The sequence below is a fragment of the Otolemur garnettii genome, unplaced genomic scaffold (assembly GCF_000181295.1).
Source record: "Otolemur garnettii isolate 467f Iridium unplaced genomic scaffold, OtoGar3 scaffold00011, whole genome shotgun sequence".
NCBI lineage: Eukaryota > Metazoa > Chordata > Mammalia > Primates > Galagidae > Otolemur > Otolemur garnettii.
In genome coordinates, this window is record NW_003852406.1 from 7,507,893 (window position 1) to 7,520,974 (window position 13,082).

General features: G+C 39.4%; 1 pseudogene; it reads left to right on the forward strand.

Moving 5' to 3' along the window:
* The first annotated feature begins 356 nt into the window (after positions 1-356).
* LOC100956661 lies at positions 357-1,107 on the forward strand (annotated as a pseudogene).
* Positions 1,108-13,082: the final 11,975 nt, after the last annotated feature.

The following is a 13,082-nucleotide window of genomic DNA, read 5'->3' on the forward strand; positions in this document are numbered from 1 at the left end:
AACCACCGGAAGGGAAAGATTTGTTTTTCCCAGCCTGTATCCCCTCTAGTCCCTTCCTTCCCAGTTGACACTGTTCTACACAGGACTTACGACATTGAGGATTAGCCCCAAGTACATAAAAACTTGTACATAGTGCACCTCTGACCACTTCACCACTTCCCTTCATTTCTACAAAAGAGGTCTAGCTGCTGTGAAATGGTGTTATAATTTAATCTTCCATCCACAGGCCAGATTTCCCCATCTCATAACTGGTATTGAGGCTAAACTGTGTTGCAAAAGAAAATTAATGTGGACTTTCAGAAGCTGTTGAATCCAAGGGTCTTCCAACTCTAAGAGATATCCTAGGGGTGGGAATTATGGTGAAGTCTGGCCTGGGGCAGGATCCCCAGAGTGCTAACTCAGTCACTACATACTATAGCGGGCGGTGAAACTAGATTCGAGTACAGGTATCCGCAGGCTCTGGTATGTTACCAAGAAATGATTGATCTGCTCCTACAAATTATAAAAAGCACCAAAGATTGTACTAAGGAGTCTAATCTCAGAGATAAAATTTCCAGCTACATGGAGAGAGCAGAAAACATAAAGAAATACTTGGCTCAAGAAAAAGAAAATGGAAAATATCACAAGCAAATTAAAATAGAAGAGAATGCAACAGGTTTCAGTTATGAATCACTTTTTCAAGAATACCTTAATGAGACAGACGTTTGGATAGAAGATCCTTATATTAGACAAATTCATCAGCTGCATAACTTTCTTTGATTTTGTGAGATACTTATTAAGAGATCATTTAAAGTAAAAATCATTCACCTTCTCACCTCTCTGGATAAAGGCAGTGGGAAAGAATAGCAAATTAGGGGCCTGGAAGAAATAAAAGAGTCACTCAAGAATCATCAAGTGCTGTTGGAAGCAGACTATTCTCCCTCAATACATAACCAAGAAATTAGGTTCAACAATGGATGGATAATTAAGATTGGAAGAGGACTTGATTATTTTAAGAGAACACAGGGTCATTTTTCCTTTGAATATTTGGATTTTGATTTACAACCACGTCATGAAACAATAGTGGACATTTTTCATAACAGACACACAAAAAAATTTGATGGGTAGTAGCCTAATTTATATTATGTATTTCTACATTAAGTGATTATTAGATTTTACAATGTTGAACAGATCATTTTTTATTATATATGAATTTTACAATAAACTTTTATATTTCTACTAAAAAAAAGAGAGAGAGATCCTAGGGATGAGTTAGAGGGTATTGAGGCTCTTTGTCCCAAAATCCTCTATGGGAGAGAAAAAACAAAACACTCTCGTCACCCAGGGATTCCGCAGGTGCAGCGTGCCTTCACAACCCCAGACAGGTATTCCCAACTGGTAAACCAAACCACCTCCAAGGCTTTGCATGGAGCTCTTGGAGAGGTTACACAAAACCATTAATTTTTCACAAGGAATGTTGCACGGGGCCATTCCATTCCCTTGGGAAGGCTGCCAGAGTCAGCATCTTGTGGGTATTACCCTGGGAACAGACCTGTCTTTTCTCCTTATCACTCCCCCCACACCACTCCATGGGGAGCAGACTCTTCCCTTTGCCCCTGGCAAATCTCCTGCTATAATTGCCTCCCAGTCCACTTGGACTAGGGTGACCAGATGTCCCACTTTTGGCGGGACAGTCCCACTTTTCAACAATTTGCCCCATGTCCCCTGGCGTCTTAAAAAAGTCCTGTTTTTTGGAAAGAATGCACGAACAGGTGGGAGAACAAGAAGGGAATATACGGTTTTCAGCTGCCATGTGGCTGTTTTGCCAGAATATGAGTTTTGTTTATTTTTGTTAATTTTATAATGTTAAACTGTAATAATAACAAATAATTGCTGAGAAGTGATTATCGAGAACTGCTTATCAAAATTTGCATTGTTGTCAGGCCCTGCCCTGCCCCGTCCCCTGCCTCTGCCCCACCCCACCACCACCATCACCCCCGCCCCCACAACCATGTTGTCCCGCCTTACCGATGTTAAAATCTGGTCACCCTAACTTGGACCTATGTAGGTGTCCACAAAGAAAAAGTACCTCGTTTATCTTACAAGGGTACAAGTGAATCTTTCTAAGAGCAGAATGTGAATGTTTTAAAATAATAGCTAAGAAAATGGCACGAAGGCTATGTTAACCAGTTTGATGGAAGTGTTTCAGATTTGTGTGAAAACCTCACACTGTACCTCAGAAGTGCATTAATGTACATAGTTACCATTCAATTAAAAAAAAGAAAAAGTACCTCCAATTTGCAAAGAAGTGGGGGCTGGCCTGGGGACAGAGCTTGTCTCTTAGGAGCATTAATAAAGTCCTTTAAGACAGCTCTCTTGACACTTGTAGTGTTGAAAGGGATAAAACCATCCCATAAAAGTAGGTCTGTTACAAAGAATGAGATGCGAATAAAGGTTCCCAAAGCCCAAAAAGTGGAGTAGTCTCTAGACAAAAAATACCACTTATAGTAAAAAGAAAAAAAAAAAAAAAAAAAAAAACCACACACAGAAAGGGCACTCCCCTCCAGATTGACACTGAAAAGAAATAGTGGCTCATGCTTTGGAATTCCATACTCATGAAAAGGGCATAGGGAGAGGATGGTGACTTAAAGTGGCAAAAGACACACTTCAATTGGCTTCGTGTTCCCTTCTCTCTTTCCAATTAATGCCACGTCTGACCTATTAACCATACTTTTCGTGGGGATGATTGGTCTTTACAGGAAAATAGAGAAACCATTAACCTACAATTTTCAATGAAGACTCAAAGAAATCAATCACCAGAGGAAAAGTGGACAGACCAGCTCTACAGCATTCTATGAATTCCATGCAAATCCTCCATGCTACCACCTCCCCTTCCTCTCTGGGAAGTGGCATTGGGTCCTCCATGGCCCCCTTCTGGGAATCCATGCAGCCTCCTTGCTCACCTTCTGAGATGCCACGTGACCTCCCTGATCTCCTCCTGGGAAGTCAATTAAAAAAATGCCACACTTTCATATTCCAAACTTGGCCTAGAGAAATTCCTTTCTCCTCCTGGGAGCACCTACTGACCTTTTCACCCTAACACCTCTGTGAGCACCCCTGAGGAAGGGGATGAACAAAATGCCAGCTCGTCAGGGCTGCATCCAGCTGACACAGGTGCTCCATCATCTCACCTGGGATCTGATGGAGAACAGTGGAGAACACAGGGGGCCACTAGGGGTCTTTTTTCTCAAGGCTTCTGCACCAGAAAAAATGTTGAGGGTTTTCTTCTCAGGTTTTACAGCACCAGAAAAGATGTTGGGGGTCAGGGGTCCTGGTTCTCCAAACCCAGTCGACCCGATCACTTGACTGAGAGAGTTCAACCAAGGCACAGAGGTAATCGAAAACAAAAACAAGTGGAAACTGAAAATACAACTGGAGCAGCACAGCAGTGTGGACAGAAAGCAAAGCAGCCTACACACGTTTCAGGGTAACAAGGAGGTTTTGTTTAAAAAGAATAAAGAGAAAGCTTAGAGCACTTCCAAATAGAGTTGTAAGTAGGTTCCTCTCATGAAGGAGAAAAGGAGAGAGCAGCCTACAGTTTCTTACCAGCTGCCCAAGAGTCAAAAAACAGCAAGAGCATCTTCACAGAATAATTCTTAGAGACTGCTAACAGAAGTTAGCAGGAATATGAAAGATTGTGGAAGGCCTCCCCTCCCTGGGAACCTGCAGTGGAGAAGCTGCAAAAGGAGTTGAATTGCTCCCCATTCAGCCCTTAGTACTGGTTTTAAACATAGCGGGAGAGATGTTTAAGACCAGAGGCTGAAAAACTATGAATTGTTGGCACTAGCTGGGCTGTTTCTCAGAGGGTAGATAACAGAGGACAACAGAGAGGAGCTTGTAGCTCTCTTCATGGAGACTCTTCTCCCAGAGGCTCTGAGAACACCAGGAAAATGCACACAGTGCACAGATAATGGCAGCCTTATGTTCCAGCTCAGGCAACACTGAAATCTCTTTAAGCTTATTTGAGGGTGGCAGATGTGAACATGATGCTGAAGCAAGAACACAAAAAAGGATCCCACGGGACTCTACATGACAGGTTGTTTTAAGAGGTACTCCCGGGAGTCCCAAGAGGACTTGGTGGGGTTGAAGGTCCTGCATAATCAGATGGGTTGACACTAACAGGAAATTTAACATATTAAGAGTTGATTCTTCTCTTCATTTCTGAATTATCAGTGCAGCTTCTTGGGGAGAACCGTGCAATGATGATGCCTCCCAGGTACCAAGTGTGGTATCATGGAAAGAGCTTGCAACTAATTATAAGTCCCCAAATTCCTCCCATTGCCTGATTTGTGATTCACCCAGTACTTCACCTCTGGAGTCATACTAATTCTTCCTTCTCTTTTACTACCTGTGGCCAATTGCCAAATGCACCCAGTTCTTTTTAAGAGAGTCTTGAGGTCCTCCTCTCCTCTTAAGCCCATTCATCACTTCTTACAAAACAATAAGGATCTCCCAACTTGTTTCTCCATCTCAAGTATAATACTTACATGTTATCTTTCATATTGTTGCCAAATATGATCACCTTTCAGATGTGTCCAGGTGTCTGGCTCCTACAGACATCAATCTTCATCCTCTTCTTTCTCCTCTTGCCCTGGGCTCCCCAGTATTACAGAACTGGCATTGTTCCCACAATGCTTCGTGCCCATACAGGTATGGACCTTTATGCCTGCTGCTGCCCTGTCCTCAGCTCTTCCTCCACTCCCCCAATCCCCACTGTTCCGTCAAGCCCTATGCACACGCTATGCATCCAAGGAAAGCTTGTCAAACTCCGTATCTGGGGAGAAGGGACCTTCTTTCTGCTTCCACAGCATCAGCTGCTGCTTCAGCTCTGTTACTTTGTGTTTCCACCAGAGGAGTTCATTTCAGGAGCAGATTTTTAAGCTTCATATTTCTGAATGTTGGGTACCTAGAGCAGAATCTGGCATACAACAAACATATGTTTTAAGTTTGAAAAATGAAGAAATGAGTCCTTGAAGAAATGAATGCATGGATGTCATGAGTCTCCAATTCCTCCTCCATAAACTAGGATTACAGAGTTATAACCTGCTTTACAAATCATTGTAACAAATGTGATAATATAAAAATCAAGCTTGTTGAAAGTTAAAATGCCAAAGAATATCAATTATTGCTACCAATAAAAACAATGGTTTCTATTTTCATTAGAGCTCTGGCCCTTCCTCCTTACCTTCTTTGCCAAGCCTCAACTTGGGAGTCTCACTGTCCTTTTATACTGCTCTGTTTCTTGCCTAGACATCCCTGCTAGAGAAAACTTCATAAACATACTGATGAGCTTTGCTATAAATTTATGAGCTCCAAACTCAGCTGGGTCCTCAGTGCTTCTCAGCACTGATCTTTCATTAATTCCTTCCCCTTTCCAAATAGCAGCTGTTCAAACATTTCCCATCTTCCAACAACATCCCTCATTCTCACTGAATAACCAACTCTCAAAATTCACCAAGGCGTTAATTTGACCAACTGTCATCTCACTGACATCCAGTCTTAATTCCAAGTTATCATTTTCCCTCTATGCTGTTATCTAAAAGTAATAGCTCTTTAATCCGTCCCAAGTTTAACCACTGTACTAACACAGTAGAAATATATTAATTTTTCTACTCCTAACTCCACGTGCTGGCCACAAATCAGTTGATAACTAAATTGCAAAAATAAAACTGGAAAATCTTTGCTGGCTTTTATTCACTAAAATCAGGATGCTTTTCAGCTGAAACTAAATAAGACACCAACTCAAATCAGCTTACTCAATAAAAAAAATTTACTAATTTGCTAACAGGAAAGTCCATAAGAAGAACAAGATTCAAGACTGTTTTCTCTAGGTTTTCAACCACATCATCAAAGACATGCATGCTTTTTATTTCTCTACTGCTGTTACATACCTCCCACTTAATTCTGAGTCCCCTGGTGGTTGTAAGTCAATAACAAGCTAACGCTATCATTTTCTCACTTATACATGAGGGAAAGAGAACCCAACTCCTCAGGAGGCAATCTGAAGAAGAAAAATTCCCAAAGCCTCAGTCCACTTGTCTTGCATCTCATTAAGTCACATGTTTACTCCTAAACTAACCATTGACAAGAGGGATAAAGATATTTCCAGGCCAATCTGGAAGATGATTCTCCAGATCAAACTGGGAAAGGGTAGAAAAACCATCAGGGAATCAACTACAATATCCGTCATACCACGCAAGCTGCCCTTCCACACATGGGCATTCTGACTATACTTAGTCTCTCATGCTTGCTAAAACAGATTTCCTCCAGACACACCAGGTCTCTGCCCCTCTCCACTTCAGGTTCCTTTTTCACAATCCAGAAGAATGAGCATTTTCCACTGAAGAAGAGAAGCCACAGCCTGTATTCTCTTCACCCATCTTTATGTCTAAATCTCTCCCTTCTTCACACACCAAGTATGCTAAGACCATCTCCTTAACCTGGGGCTGCTCTTTGTCAGCTGAGGGCTTCATTTTCAGAGCCAGCCAGGTTCTTTCCTCATAATCCAGCATGGGCTCACCAACAGACAATATATTATCCTCCTCTGGCTTATCTCCAAGCAGTCATGTTTGAATTCCCTCCTCTTTCAGAAACAAAGCTTTCATGCAGAATATCTCATGCAAATAGACTGCATTCCAGCCTCTCCACTAGTCCCCACAAAGTGCTCAGACTTAGTTGCACTTTGATAGGACACATGGCCTAGGGAAACTAGCTGATAATATTAGGGTACAATAAGCTTTGGAGTTAGAGAACCTCTTGCACAAATACACACCCAGTAATGTTTATCGCTGAGCCTTTTCTCATCTGCAAATTAGTCTGATAGTCTCACATAGTTGAGTCATTTTAGGTAAGTTCCTTTGCCTCCTTTAGTCTCAAGTTTTCTCCACTGCAAAGGGTGGCTTATAGGACCCATATGTAGCACAGGACTGCTGTAATACCACATAAGACAGTGAACATAGTATCTGAAAGGATAACTCATCCATAGTAGATCATCAGTAAGTTTTGTTTTCTTCCCAATCTATTTTATCGCTCAGTTGGGTACCAATGTGGTAGGGAGGATGTAACAACAACCAAAAGTTGCTAAGGGGTGGTTGCTATGTACTAGGCACTGTGTTAAACTCTTTATACTAATTATCTTACTCTTTGCAAGAACAGACAACGTTGGTGTTCATGTCCCCTCTTATGCAGATGAGAAAACTCAGATGAGGCTCAGAAGTTAAATTAATGGAACAAAGTTACTGACCCATAAGTGACAGAGCCAAGAATGAAATCCTGGGTTCTCTGACTCTGGCAGCTGTGCTCTCAGCCACTACACATCAGCCTGGCTAGCATGGTTGACTTAGGGCGAGAAAGGTACAAATAACATAATAGCAACCTTGGGACTCCTCTGTGAATGTACTTAAAAAGCAGAAAAATTGGCTTGTCAAATTATTCCCCTCAGTGGACCTTGCTCCTCAGAAAGTAATTGGAGTTTTGTATTTAACCCTCTTTTCTCGATTGCTTTGACCCACCTGCTTTTGATCTACCTGCCAAAAAATTTCCCACTAGTGTCCTCTCATCAAGTTGTGTGACTTGAATAAGTGATGGTCTCTCGGCCTAAGTGCTAGCTTTCCATCACTAACACTGGGCTTTCACAGCATTTTCCTCATAGGTGCTTAAAGAGGAGTAAATAATATATTTATAAAGCACTTAACCTGGTATATAGTGTTTTCAATAATTATTTTTGAATCAAATGTCACTTGATTTAAAAATCTAGGTAAAATGGGTATGGAGTCCTATCTTCATATCAGTGGAAAGTCTTATGACCTCCCCAATATTTCTACAAACTCCAAGAGGGTCAGAAAATGCTTATTACATTCTTATTATCACCATCTCCCAGTTCTACTGAACTAGCACAATATAAAGATGGTTTTGCTGGTCCCTGTATGCTATCTGTGATCTTCATTGCAAATTCTAGACATGGGACTCATTTCCTTCAACTGATTAATATTCTCATTCATACTCTTCCCCCACCCATACACATTTCACTTATACAAGTCTTTTCTGTGTGAATAACAGATGGGATTTATGATAAAGCAAACTGAACTTTAAACATCTGTATTAGGTGTCTTTGTTCTTTTTTTTTTTGAGACAGAGCCTCAAGCTGTCCCCCTGGGTAGAGTGCTGTTGCATCACAGCTCACAGCAACCTCCAACTCCTGGGCTCAAGCTAGTTTCCTGCCTCAGCCTCCCAAGTAGCTGGGACCACAGGCACCTGCCACAACACTTGTCTATTTTTTTTTTTTTTTTTTTTTGGTTGCAGCCATCATTGCTGTTTGGTGGGTTGGTGGGCCCGGGCTGGATTACAACCTGCCACCCTTGGGGTAGGTGGCTGGTGCCTTAGCCACTTGAGCCACAGGCGCCGAGCTAGCATCTTTCTTCTTCTTTTTTTTTTTTTTTTTATTGAATGGTAACTGTGTACATTAATGCACTTTGGGGGTACAGTGTGGTGTTTTCACACACAATCCCAGACACTTCCATCAAACTGTTTAACATAGCCTTCATGTAACTTTCTTAGTTATTGTGTTAAAACGTTCATATTCTACTCATAGAAAGATTCACTTGTACCCTTGTAAGATGAACCACAGAAGTAAACCCTCGAATCCCTCTCCTTCTACCCTCTCCCCCCTTCCTCCCCTCTCCCCGTATCCTTAGGTTGTTATTAGGTTATAGCTTTCATATAAAAAGGTTTAAATTAATTTCATAATAGGGGTGTGTACATTGGATACTTTTTCTTCCATTCCTGTGATACTTTGCTAGGAAGAACATTTTCCAGCTTTGTTCTTAATAAGTCCCATGGCTAGTTTGTATTTCAAGCTCCAAGCCACAGCAGTCCTGTTGCCTTTTCTCTCTCCCCTCTCCCACTACTCTAGATCCCAGGTCCTTCCTGAAATGACAAAATTTGTCTCTCCAGTGTAGCCCTGTTAACCTGTGCCCCAAGAGTACCAATTTCTGCCCCAATGGTTAAGAAAATATTTTTCACTATCTTTGTGATAATTTATCCATACTTGGCCCTATTCCTCAGACCTTTTGGCAACTTTATGCCACAATTAGTTTCTATATGAGTAGGGTTAGAATTTTAGGAATATAAAATAAGACTTCATTAAAGTCATTATTTCATTAATTAATTCTTTCAGTGGATATTTACCGAGTTTAATCTGTGCCAGACATTCTACCAAATGTCAACAATATCTTTGTGAACAGGATTTGATCTCCATGGTCATAACACTCACAATGAATAAACACAGTATTTACCAAGATAATTAAAATTCTGCCAGATATCATACAATGAAAAGAGAACTATACAAAGATGACCAAAGATTTAGAAGGAAACAGACATAATGAGAAGAGAAATGAAATGTATACAAAAGAACCAACATGAACTCAGAGATAAAAATTAGAGTATTTGAAATGAATGTTGTAATAGAATGGAGTAACAGAAGATTAAAGATTACAGAAGAAAATAAGAGCAAACTTGAATACTTAATAATAGAAATTATCAAAAAGATGGCACAGGGAGAAGAATTGAAAAAAAGAAACAAGAAACAGCACCTCAGTGACCTGTAGGACCACATTAAGAAATCTAATTTACATGTAATTGAGCTACAGAAGGAAAAGAGGGGGAAATAAAATACATGTGAATATATTAATAGATAATATGCAAATTTATACATAATTATATACATTTCTATAAAAATATATGAATATATTACATAATATATATTTATGTAAATATGTTATATATAATACTTATGTAAATATAATATGTAAAACATTTTATATTTTAAATATCTACATATTAACATATATTGATATGTTATTAATGCTATCTAAATAGCCAATTTTTTCCAAATTTGATGAAAACCATAAACCCATATGTATAAGAAGTTCTACAAACCTCCCGCTGGACAAACACAAAGAAAATAACAAAGCACATTATAAGGCAATTGCTAAATCCCAATAATAAAGGGAAGATCATTAAATTAGATGGGATAGAGCATGTTATGATAAACAAAAAATAAGAAATACCACCAGCCAGTTGCAGTGGCTCATGCCTATCACCCTAGCATTCTGGAACACTGAGGCAAGTGGATTGCTAGAGCTAGGGAGTTTGAGACCAGCCTGAGTAAGAGTGAGACTCCTCTACTAAAAACAGAAAAAAATATCCCAGGGTTGTGGCTGGCATCTATAGTCCCAGCTACTCAGGAGCCTAAGACAGGAGGATCAGTTGAGCCCAGGAGTTTAAGGTTGCTGCAAGCTATGACACCATCACATTCTAGGTTGTGCAACTGAGTGAGACTCTATAAAAAAAAAAAAAAAAAAAGAAAGAAAGAAAGAAAGAAAAGAAAAAAAGGAAATCTACCAATTTCAAAACAAAAAAAATTAAAGGAGATAATAAAACATTGTAAAACTGCAAAAAGAAAAAAATTATAACTATACACCTAGACTTCTGTATTCCACAAAAACATCCTCTAACTATGAAGGCAAAATATTTCCCCCCCGCCTCCTATCATGTTATTTTCCACTTGATTGCACCACATTGCCAAAAGTCCAGCTATCAAATCCATTCAACAGCATTTTAATATGGTCCGCAAAGATTTTGTGCCTGTTGGTGAAGTGCCTGGTAACCTCACAAGGTGAAAAGTGCCAAGGAGGAGAGAGAGAGAACAAAGCAGGGAGTTGCGACAGAATCACTGGTGACAGGATGACCAAGGAAGTCAGGGAAGGCTTCTCAGAGAAGGTGAAATTTAAGATAAAACCTGAGAGTGAAATATCAATGAAACAAAAGAACATTGGCACCACCTAAAAAATGAATATGGTTTTATGTATAAATGTAATAAAAGTATATTACTTATATATTATGCACATATACATTTTATAGATACATATTTACATATAAATATGTAGCCCTATTAACTTGTGCCCCAAAAGTACCAATTTCTCCTCCAATTGTTAAGAAAATATTTTTCACTCTCATCATTATGATAAATAATTTATCCATATATATCTACATATATGGCATACTGGATGTTGAGAACGTGGACATCAGCATTCTAGACGTAGCTCCCCAAACCCCAAAATTCTCAGTCTTGCTGATGCTGGCAGACCAGGAAAGGGAAATCCTCCTTCAGGCTTTTAATAATAACACCTTTCCGGCCGGGTTCACATCTGTAATTCTGTCACTTTGTGGGGCTGAGGCAGGAGAATCACTTGAGCCCAAGAGTTTGAGGTTGCAGTGAACAATCTTGGTGCCACTAAACTCTAGCCTGGGCAACAGAGTAAGACTCTGTCTCAAATAATAATAAATAGTGATGATGATGATGATGGTGATGATGATGATGATGACAACAGCAAAAACAACTTTAGGATTGGAACTGTGAGCTGGAGGTGGACACCACCCTCATTCTGATGGGTCCAAGACCTGATATTTCAGCTTCTGACACTCTCTTTCAATAAGACTTTGTTTTTGCAGACAAAAACTGAGAAAATCTTTCACCAGCATACACGTACTACAAGAAATATTAAGAGGATGTCTCCAAAAAAACAAAATTATAGCAGATAAAACATAGATCTATGGGAAAGAACAGACCGGACATTTTAAATTTATTAATAATGTAAGTTAAACATAAGCCACATTACCTCATTTTTAAACTTCTTTGAGATAGAGGCTGGGGGTGGTGGCTCACACATGTAATCCTAGTACTTTGGGAGACCGAGGTGGGAGGATCACTGAGACCCAGGAGAGTTCAGTCTGGGCAACACAGTGAAACCCCATCCAAACAAAAAATAACAAAAATTAGCTGGGCGTAGTGGCATGCACCTGTAGTTCAAGCTTCTTGGGAGGCTGAGGCAGGAGGATTACTGAACTCTAGAGTTTAAAGGGTTGCAGTGAGTGATGATAGCAACACTACCCTCCAGCCTAAGCAACAAAACAAGACCCTATCTGCCTAATAAACAAACAAAAAACACTTTAGAAGACAACTGAGCATTTAAAGCAAAAATTACAATGTGTGGTGGAATTTATAACTTAAGTAAAATTTATGACAACAATAGAATAACAGATGGGAGGAATACATGAAAGTATATTCTTGCACAATAATTAAGCAAGAAGTGATAGAATATTATTTTAATATTGTTGAGGACAGACTGAGAAAACTTAAAGGTGAATATTCTAAACCTATGACAAATACAAAAAATAATCAAATAAAATTCAAAGAAATATAGTTAATAATCCAATAGGAGTTAAAGTGGAATACTAAAAAATGCTCAGTTAATATAAAAGACAGCAAAAGAGGAAGACAGCAAATGTGACAAGCAGAAAACAAAGGGATAGACTTAAACCCACGCACACACAGAAAAATACTGCATGATCTCACTCATAAATGGAATCTAAAAGATTCAAATACACAAAAGCAAAGAGTAGAACAACGGTCACCAGTAGAGGTAGGGGAGTTACAGATAAAGTGGGGGAAAGTTGTAATTATAATGATGAATAGTTCTAGAAGATCTAATGAACAGTTCTAGAAGATTTAATGAACAGTTCTAGAAGATCTAATGAAGTTAATATATCATATGCCAAGTTGCTAAGAAAGTCTATTTTTGGCACCCTTGGCAAAAAACAACAAAAAAAGTAAGATGATAGATATGTTAATTGGTTTAACTGTAGTAATCAGTTAAATTAATAAACTAATATCAAAAACTAATTAATAACTCATAAATTTATTAAATTTATATTAAAACATCATGTTGTAGATCTTAAATATATACAAAAATTTAATTCAAAAAATAAATTCAGGGCCAGGTGCAGTGGCTCATGCCTATAAGCCTAGCACTCAGAGGCTGAGGTGGGTGGATTACTTGAGTTCATGGGTTCGAGACCAGCCTAAGCAACAACAAGATCCTGTCTCTACTAAAAATAGAAAAACTGAGGCAAGAGGCTGGCTTCAGTCCAAGAGTTGGAGGTTGCTGTGAGCTATGACACCATGGCACTCTACCCAGGGCAAC